This window comes from Cheilinus undulatus, linkage group 6, assembly GCF_018320785.1.
Source record: "Cheilinus undulatus linkage group 6, ASM1832078v1, whole genome shotgun sequence".
NCBI classification, from domain to species: Eukaryota; Metazoa; Chordata; class Actinopteri; order Labriformes; family Labridae; genus Cheilinus; species Cheilinus undulatus.
The window spans coordinates 44,650,154-44,660,795 of NC_054870.1; the positions used below are offsets into that span (position 1 = coordinate 44,650,154).

Genomic DNA, 10,642 nt, shown 5'->3' on the forward strand with positions numbered 1-10,642 from the left:
GGGGAAAATAACATGAATATTCATTTTGATCGATTAGATCCAATAGACTTTTTTCCTCCATGTTTCTGAGTTGGAGGTCCGACTTTAAGCAGTGTCACAGCACACGTATTTACGTCGAAGGTCGGAAACTTCAGAGTACCAAGCTCACTTGAACCCATCATGGAACTTTTAAGATGCTGCTGTGAGCAGAGATGTGTCTGCTCTCTCCTCTCCTGTACAGAGTGTGATCTGCTCTGTAACCTCGCAGTCTCTCCAGTTAATCCACATTATTCTTTGTTTTATCCCCCTGTTGTTTCCTACGATGAAATGCTGCTCGATTAAACCGCGCTGGTTTTTAAATCTCCCGTTTATGGAGACAGCAGTGCACACTCGCCGTTGCAGAATGCTGTGACGTCCTTTCACACTTGTTGCAGAAAAGTCTGTTACGGGTCTGATACTACCTCTCGATCCGAATGAAACTTGTATTAATTCCATAATTAAGTTCTCAAAAAGGCATGTGGGAGACTCCATGGTGAGGTGGAAGACAGTTCTATAGAATGATGAGACCAGAATGGTGTTTTTTGGCCATCAGACGCTGTTTGACAGACACCAAACACTTCACATCACCACAAACACACCGTCTCAGCTGTGAAGCACGGTGGTGGCAGCATCATGCTGTGGGGATGCTTCTCATTAGCTGGCCCTGGAAGGCTTGTAAAGGTAGAGGGTAAAATGAAATCAGCAAAATATAGGAATCTCCTGGAGGACAATCTTGTTCAGTCAGTGAGAGAACTAGCTGTTCAATGACCAGTGAAATGACAGTGAAAGCTACACAGAAATAGTTAAGACAACAAGGTGATTGTTCTGGGGAGGCTGACTCAATCCAATAGAAAATTTGTGACTAGACTTGAAAAGGACTGTTCACACCCAGTGCAACCTGACAGAGCTTGAGCAGTTTTGTCAAGAAGAAGAGAGTAAAATTGCCCAGATGTGCAAGCCTGATTGAGACCTGTCCACACAGACTCAGTGCTGTGATTGCAGCCAAATGTGCATCTACTAAATACTGATTTGAAGGGTGTGAATAATTATGTAATCACTTATATTAGACAACATATTTTTATTAAATTGGCATAACTTTGTAAAAATCGGATTTCAGTTTAACATTACGGGTTTATAAAAATATTTTTAGGGTAAAGCATCCAAATACACAGATGGACTGGGTTCAAATCTAGGCTGTGGCACCTTTTCCCTATGTCATTCCTCACTTTCTTATCTTTATCCAACTCTATCCACACACATAAAAAGCCCAAAATTTGACTCTTGAAAACAGTGTCTTCCCTGGCTATTGCTGTGAAATACTGGGAAAGTGTTCTGGGATTGCTTGCAGCACAAACTAGGAGGGAAACGTTTAACTGCTTTTCTCCATCATTATGCGAAGTTCATCCATGAAATAAGAAAACAAGAATTAAGCAGTGGAGGTGGACTGAACTAGGCAGTGTAAATTTACTTGTCATCCTTTGGTATTGTTTTGATTGCAGCGTTTACAGACTGTGTGTTTAAATGTCTTAATTTTGAAAACTAAAACTTTTGCTGCATCCCTAAAACTGAAACTTAAAATGAGAAACATGTCAAATCATGGTTACTGAAAGGTAAGGTTAAACTCTCTAAAGGGCTGACACTCTTTACATTTGTCTAGATGAATCAAACAGATTTGTCCTGACAGGAAGAAGAATGTCTCTGTACTATTTTGTAAGCTGCCTCCTGAGATGAATATATTTTACACATGATGCTTTTGGAGACCTAGCAGATGATGAATGCCTCAAAATATTAAATCAAATCAAACAGTGCAAATGTCACAACAGATTTCTGTACTGGAAAAGGGAGCATATAAAAGAAAGAGACCATTCTCTCTTTTGCACTAAGAAAGAAACAGATGTGAAGAACGGCTCTTTATGGAGTACAGGTTTCGGCGTGGCATGAAAGACGTTTTAAGCTCTCAGATATACACTGAAAACAAAGTGGAAGAAAGAAAACAGGAACCAGATTAAATCAATTTTCATCCTCCATCCGTCTTCAATTTCAACATTGTGGATTGAACCGAACTGTAACAACAAGAGAGTTCTGGTGCTGCGCGAATAACACATTAATATCACCCAGAAAGCAACAATTATGACAAAGTCTCCCATACAAGAGATGGAAGATGGATGAGTTTGTCGGATTTTGCCTATAGTTGGAATAGTTACACCCAGTCCTGTGCTACAGACCAAGTAAAAAGTGTATCATTAAAACAGAATCATACATCAGGCATGCTGCAAAAAAGTGCAAAGAAGGGACACGTTTGAGAAATCTTATGCTGGATATACAGTGTGTAATGTTGCTCTTGTGTATGGACATTTATCATGGCCCAGTCACATTTCAATTATGCTTGATTATAAAGAGAAAATATTAACCTGGACACTTGGAAATGTAAAGGTTGTGTAAAAATAGCAGCCTACCTTAAAGTTTCTTCAGGAAGGCTTGGCTGCTCTGAGTGAATTTTCCACCGCTCCCCTCAGAGACAGCATGTGTGTTAGAGATTATACTTAAAGTAATTATTCCACAGAGTACCCCGTGGCTTCTAGTCATAGAAGACCTGTGTCTTTTGTCTGAGTTCAAACATTATCAAGACCATTAACTATTGATTCATTTAAAGGCATTTTCTCCTGCTGCGCCTATGAATCTTTAAGTAACCAAGTGGGACTCTTTGCAACGGCGTGCTCAGAATAATAACATCAGTCAATATCTAATAAGGAGTGTGATCAAAGAAACAAAACTCTTAATTATCAATTGGCTGCAGTATATGCGTATCATTCACTCTGACATGCTACAATCTTTCCTTTTTTTTCTCAGCGGCACTTGTTAACACCACTTTGTCACGAATTCATTGAGGCAGATGTTTCTAAGCAGCCAGATATTGTGCAGATTTTTCTATTGCACTGTGGAGGAGTTCATGGATGGATTACGGCCCTGACTGGCTCGTAAAGTCGAGAGATTTCCTTCGGTGTATCCATATCCTTGGTGGGAGAGAAATTGAATTTCACAGCAAAATTTACAGCTGCCAGAATACACATGAACTTAAATGAATGGTTAAGTGGTGGCTGTTGACATCTCTATGTGCTTGCTAAGTTATAGGTGTAGCGCGTTTTATATAGATCATGAAATGCGAAGTTTACGTGAAAGATAAACAGCAGTCTCGTTGTGGAAGGGCGGAGTATGGTTTGAAATGTTCTCGTACCTTACTCTAGTTCAGTGTGCCTTTTTTGATGTCCTCCTTTTTATCTATAAAACCCTGGTTTTTAATTTCCCAAAACTCAATGTTATGTGATGTTCAGTGTTCAGAAACTGCACCATAAAATAGTCAATGACATTCCTCTTTCTACAAGGGCTGCATAGTAGAATGTGATTTGATTTTAATGCACTAAGTAGTTGCTGTAAACACAAAAATATAGATTTATTGCAATCATTTCTTGATAAAGGCAAGAAATCACGTCTCAGTCAGCATGCGTATCATAATTTTTTAACTGAGGCCTGAGTATGATAGCCATGCTTTCACACCATTTTCATGCAGTCAGATGAAACTCAAGCTAGCTTTCAGCTGTCTTCAGATTAATTTTAGATTAATTAAGTGGCAAAAAATATATTTATTTGTATTTTGGATTCAAGAGAAAGACGTTACATATAGCTATAGCTAATCTGGACACTGTAATATTAATTTATTTGATACACTGCATATCATCCTAATACTTAACAATTTTATTCCATTCATCCATCTGTTTTCTTTGACACTTGTCCCATTTAGGGGTTGCAGGGCTGATCCCCGCGGTCATTGAGTGAGAGGCAATTTACACCCTGGACTGGTCACCAGTCAATCACAGGCCTGACTTACAGAGACACACAAGCATTCATGCTCACTCTCACACCTACGGGCAATTTAGAATTCCCAGTCAACCTAATGAGCATGTTTTAGGTTTGTGAGAGGAAGCTGGAGTACATGGAGAAAACCCACAAATGCATGTGAATAAACATGCAAACTCAACACAGAAAGGCTGGGAACCTGGAACATTCCTGCTGTAAGAATTAGAGAGGCTTCCACCTAGTCACTCTGCCATAAAACCCAGATCAGTGGAGGGCTGCAGTGAAGGTTGTTCTTCTGGAACTTAGTCCTGTCTCCACGTAGAGTCCTTGGAGCTCAGTCAGAGTGACCATTGGGTTCTTGGTCATCTCTCTTACTTTCATGGTTGCAAAAAAACTCAAAGGGGACCCAACTGTAGATTTTTGCAAAAAAACAAAAATGATTAATGTTCAAACACAAGGAAAAAAATAAACTAAGGAACCACAGGGGAAAATAGCTATTAAATGAAACCTACTTAAAGTCTGTCAAAGGCAAAAAAACAGTGGAGGTTTCACAAGGAGTAATGCAGGGGAAGACATATGATGATCTGACAAAGATAAAGGGAATCACAGAACCTAAATCCACAGGGAGTGATTACAAGCAGTGAGACAGCTGTGACAAACAAGACCCAGGTGAAAATGATAAGGACAATCAAAGTGGAGGGAAACTGAGGCAGGAAGAAAAACTGGAATCATACAAGGGAAGGCAACTACAAAATATAACAGGAAACATGGAACACTTCACAAGACAGCAAGAAACACAAGGACTGAGAGACAACAAAACAGTACACTAGAAACTTAACTAAGGAAACTCCGCTAACACTGGAGGATACAAAGGCAACACACCATAACCAAAGGGAATACAGAGAACACAACACAAGGAGGGAAACTCAAACACAGGGAGGACCAAGACTTAACAAAACACACTAGAACTATACAAGAAATAATGAAACACAAAATAATGTAACAGAGCACAAAATACACAGAAACACAAGGCTAGAGGAAACACCCAAGAAACTTAACTAAAAAAAAATCAGGACCATGACATTCACTGAGGCCCTTATTCCCCGATTGCTCAGTTTGTCTGGGTGACCAGCTCTTGGAAGAGTTCCAGTTGTGCCAAACCTCTTCCATGTGAGAACTATGTGGGCCACTGTGCTCTTGGGAATCTTCAGAGCAGCAGATTTTTTTTTTTGTAACCTTCCCTAGTTCTATGCCTTGCAACAATCCTGTCTCTGAGTTCTGTGGCTTCATGGCTTGGTTTTTGCTCTGATATGCATTGTCAGCTGTGAGGCTTTCTAGAGAGGTGTGAGCCTTTCCAAACCATGTCCAGTCATTTTATTTAACAACAGGTGGACTCCAATCAAGGTATAGGAACATCTCAGCATTGATCAAGAGAAATAGGAGGCAGCTGAGCTAAATTTCAAATGTTCTTGCAAAGAGTCTGAATACTTATGTCAGTGTGATTTTCCAGTTTTTTCTTTTTCCTAAATTTGCAAAAAAAAAAAACAAAAAAAACTTAAATTAAGTTTTTACTTTGTCATGATGGGGTACTGAGACTAAATCAATAAGAATACATTTTTTTTAACTGTAGCATCAGGCTGCAACATAACAAAATCTTAAAAGGGGATCAGAATACTTCCTGAATGCACTGTGCTGATCACGTGTCTGGAATGCCCAAGTTTTTTTAAGTGTACTTTTTTAGCAGCTAATTATTTTTTTCTTTTTTTGTTTGAAGCTTTAGGATACAGTAAATCAGAAATTAAATACAAGATAGAGAAAGACATAATTATCTGTAGAAACTGGGTTTATATATATCATGCATTTGCTTTGTTTTTCCTACGTGGTACCTTGTTTTTAAATTTAATTTAACAAAAAAATAAATAAATGGCATAAGGAAGACAAGACCACAATTACCATGAAAGTTTGTTTCACAAAAGCTGCATCTGATTGCAAAATTTTTTGAAAGAGACTGGAAAGCCTAAGTAGTTGGACTGAGAAAACTGACTGTCCATAAGTAACAAGCTAACCAAGGATTTGAATTTATCTTTGCCGTGCGTTTAACAAATTGCCTCAGAAGGGCGTTGTTAAACATGATTTAATGATGAAATGCAGCCTACCCATCCAATTTGATCCACATACTAAATCAATATTAGCATAAGATTTAAGAATAACATATTTTAAACACACAGGTGCCAACTCTAATGGTAATTGTAGGAGACAGTTGAGTTCACCAGTTCCAAGAGCCCAAAACCGTCTTTTTTTTTGTTAGCCTTAGCTAATGCAGGCATGTGAATAAAAAGCAAACACAACAGTGTTTGTACATTGGTTGCCCTCTGTTGGGACACATTCCTCACTGGTCCTGCTGCAGCCTTGTCATACCAAACAACATGTAAAAATGTGACCCATATGTTCTCCCTTTTCAGGAGGGGACTGATTGAGCTGTATGGAAGCCACAGCCCACCCACAGAATACAAATAAGGAGAACCATATGTGGGAGATGAATTAGGTAAACTGCACAACATTTTTATTAGATACAATTTCACTTGCCTTGTCGGTGGACTGCAAGGTGACACTGTAAAAATAAACTCTGAGCCACAGAAAGAAAAAGATCTCTGGTTAACACGGGCTGAGACGGTGAAACATAGAATTACTAAACCAAATGAACAGTAACTAATATCTTGTGATCATATTGAATTGACCAATATATGATGAAAATAATCAACATGTCAACTGTTAATTGCGCCCATTAATGATTTTTATATTCTATTGTTAAACTTAATGTGAGCCTTTACTGTGCCTAGTATATTAAACCCCATTAAGCCTCTGAACAAATGTTTAGTTTCACAGTTTATGGTTGTGTTAGTTTAAAATCCAAATTATTTTTCATGGACTGCTGTCAGCATTTTAATTCACCTCAAATGTTGACAGTCAAAACACCTGCTTACTAAATGAATAAGTACTCAAAACTACCCGTCATAGATAAACAGTTAAAGTACATTAGGATAAATGTTACACAAGCCTGGAAAGCCTCTAAAGGTTAAGAAGACTTGGGCATAAAACACATGTTAGAAGTATGAAGTGAAATGTTCATTCTCATTTGCCAAATAAATAATGAGGAAAAGGTACTTTTCCCTTTGAATATTTCTAAACAATTTATGCTGCATGCTTTCACATAATGAGAAACTGTTGCTAATTATCTTGAGTTGCTTTGAATGTTTGAAGTTTAAAGGCATTTTGATGTGGATGTCTGACTCATTATTCCACTAAAAGTCACTGGGCTTTAATCTTTGTAGAAAAAGAAAGCAGACTGCATAATACTGCAGTGTCTTTGATTTAATCTCTGGTTAGCTTCAGTCACAAACACCTCTTTCTCTGATTTGACCCGATAAGTGGCTTTGCATCAGATTTTTCTTCGTTTTTTTTTTTTTCTGCTTAATCTAGTGGTTTGGATAAGATAAAATAAGGTATTTGTGACATTGACATATTGTCCCAGCCTGCTAAAAGCTTCAAGATGATCTCTCTGTACTTAATACATCAGACTTGCTGAACATCATCCCAACAGTCGCTCACAGACAGGTCTGTTTTCTCCATCAGGTTAAGGGATGCATATGTTTGTGTTAGGGAAGAACTTAATATCAGCACCTGGAAACACATCCTGACATTATGTAACTGTGTTTATGTAAAGCCAGGAGAGTGTTGTGACATATATAATAAACCTGGGGGCTTTATACAGGAAGACCCTTGATGAAAAGTAAGCACCGTGGGTTGTGACCTTTTTACAACATTTTAAACAAAAGTGGTCACTAGATGTGCTGATCTGATGAATGTCAGGGCACCTCTGACTCACTGCAGCCTGTTTTTTACCACGGGGGTCCCAGAGGAGAAGAGCCATGATATTAATCTACCCCTAGTATGGCAATTGTTAGTCTTTCCTTTCATGTGGTTAGAAGGTTTATGTGGAGAGGGCCATGTAGTTTTAGCAAACTTAAATAGAAGCTCATTCATAGCAGCTCACAGGTTACAAAAAGAGAAGAAATGTAGTAGAATTGGAAAGAATCCCTGATATTAAACAGTAGAAGGGATTGTGAAGTGTGAGGAGTAATCATGCCAGGCAACAGGCCGCAGGAATGCAAATCAACCCTCAAGCCAAGAGTTAAGTTAGCAGGTGGCCTCTTCTATTCACTGAATGTCAACACTCCTTTTAGAAGGAGCCCACATAACATCTGGGCAGGCCAGCCACTGCTTTTAATTAAGTGAAATACAGTCACTCAATGTTCAGCCATGTCAGGGGAAAAAATGTTATAAAAGTGGGAGGGTGAGGGTAGAAAAGTGCAACAGTACATATCCTGTGTTTAGTGAAGGTCAACACAGTTGTGTAAATAAATATTAATCCTTAACCTAAACCCCAGATTTCCCCAACCATTGAAAATACCTGGTAAACCAGAGTACTTCCCTAGAAATAGTGCTTTTTCCTGGAGACTGTGCGTATCTCAAGTGTAGGAAATGCAATGACTAGGGCTGGGCAATATCGACCAAAAGTCACATCTTGATATTTTCTAGCTGACAGGAGCCATCAGACTATCCTTCTTACTACGCTTATCCGAGGTCGCAGCTGGCTGAAGATTTTCAAGCTCCTCCTGGGGGATTCTTAGGCATTACCAGGCCAGTTGGGATGCACAGGTGTATCTAAGAAACTAGAATGTCATGAAAAAGTTAATTTTTTTCCTGCAGTTTACTTCAGAAAGTTACATTTCCACATGTTTTCGAATCATCTCATACAAAGTAAAACATTCCAAGACTTTTTTTTAAACTTGATTTTTAAAGCTTACAGCTCACAAAAAGTTATAATATTGTGGAAAAGTCAAATTTGCAAAGGTTTTCAGAGCCTTTATTCTGTCACTTTGGTTTAGTACACACAACCACAATCATGGGGAAGACTGCTCACTCGACAGTTATCCAGAAGACAATCAGTGTCATCCTCTACAAGGAGGGTAAGCCACAGAAGGTCATAGTTCAAAGGGCAGGCTGTTATCAGAGACTGTATCAAAGCAGATTCATAGAAAGTTGACTGGAAGAGAAAACTGTGGTAAGAAAAGATGCACAAGGAACAGGGATGAGCTCAGCCTTCAGAAGATTGTCAAACAAAGCAGATTCAAGAACTTAGGGGAGCTTCACAGGGAGTGGACCGAGGCTGGAGTCTGTGGATCACAATACCAAAATTTTGAATTTCTATACTAGTTAAAAATCAATGATATCAATACTTCTTTCAATACCAGAAGAATGATCTCTTTTAAACTTGAAACTACTTGATTTAGTTTCTTTTTCTTTTTTTAAAAATTTACAACATGCACACAAGGTTCACTAAACAGTAAACACAAACCAAAATGCAAATAAATTAGATTTTCCTAAAAGTCAAGCATTTTTAACAAATTATCGTTAATAAATCACAAGAAGTGTCTGCAGTGATTCTGTTCTCTGTCTGTAATTATTATTATTTTTTTAATTTAGGGAATTTTATGGGTGACAGTGTTTGTGCAGGGCCGTAAAGCTGCAATAAGTATGTGAATTAGGAAACAAAGGAAGTGTTTTAGGAACCTTGAGATATTGCTGCCTTCCTCTCTGCTCACCATCTGTCTGATGTATGATTGAATTATATCCAATTTCCACACACAACAGCTGCACTGCAATACACCAGGGGAATTGTACTGTGGAGCAAATTGCCCCTTTTCCAGTCAATTGGAGCAGTTCCACTGCCTGCGCTCTAGTTTGGCTCTAGGTTGTCCCTGAAGCGCCACTTGACTCTGCTTCGTTGCAGATATGCTGCAGGTCTATTTTGGGTGCTGGCCACTGCCAAACCAGGTCAATCCACATCGAGCAGATCGATCCAGTCGGAAAGACATTCAAAGTATCTGGTCAACTTAAAAATGCAACACAGTGTATGGACTTCTGATTATAATCTGCATTATATAAACATAATGTCTCATCCTGCAGCACAGGCTAAAGGTCATCAGGGGTCCAGTGGGTTACGAAATTACTACAGCACCAGTGATGAGGAAAAGTTAATGTTTGAGATAAAATGCCACACAATTTACCTGAAACCACGGAGTCTTTGGAGCAAACATTAACCTTTCAACTTCTTAATGTCTTCACCTCCATGGCAGAAGCAATAAAATAATGGAATCATGTCAAAATACACAACAAATAAACCCCCAAAAAAGACTAAATAATTCGGTGTTGATGGGTGAAGTCGCAGTTTCCCCATAATCTTTGCCCTCTCGTCCCAAGCAGGTCAGGGCTGTGCTGGGCTGCGCAGCGCTATAGATATGCTTCTGGTGTCAGAGATAGCTTACCTTTGGTTGAAGCAAAACAGTGGCGCCGCAGAGTGTGGCATGGCTGTTGTATGTGAAAATTAGGGGTAACGCCAATGCATGCATGCTTAAGAGATCTCAAAGAGACGTAATAAAGCGTCTTTAATTAAAAAGACGTTTTAATTAAACAGTTAGTGAGGACAGACTCTGTTTCAGAGGGTGAAAAGAGGCATGTCCTCTGCATCAAACAAAATCCTAAATCTGCCGATCAACATCATCAACAGCAAGCTTTCATATATGCAGATCACCTTCTATTATTTTCAGACTATCAAGTGAAAGTTTTCAGTGGCAAGTGAGTCTTTGAAATGTTTATGAACATCTTTATCCAACACACTGCTGATGAAAAGTTAAAACTAGCAGAT

The 10,642-nt window shown here is 38.8% G+C and overlaps 1 long non-coding RNA gene across 6 annotated transcripts in view; it reads left to right on the forward strand.

Annotated features, from left to right (window-relative positions):
• The window catches only part of LOC121510892, a 123,875-nt gene that overhangs the window by 7,192 nt on the left and 106,041 nt on the right, over positions 1-10,642 (forward strand). For 4 of the 6 annotated variants that reach the window (XR_005991997.1, XR_005991998.1, XR_005991999.1 and 1 more), the window contains exon 4: positions 6,336-6,418. The exons of the other annotated variants lie outside the window; for them this stretch is intronic. This is a non-coding gene — a long non-coding RNA (uncharacterized LOC121510892). The remainder of the gene's footprint in view (positions 1-6,335; positions 6,419-10,642) is intronic. 6 annotated transcript variants of the gene reach the window in all.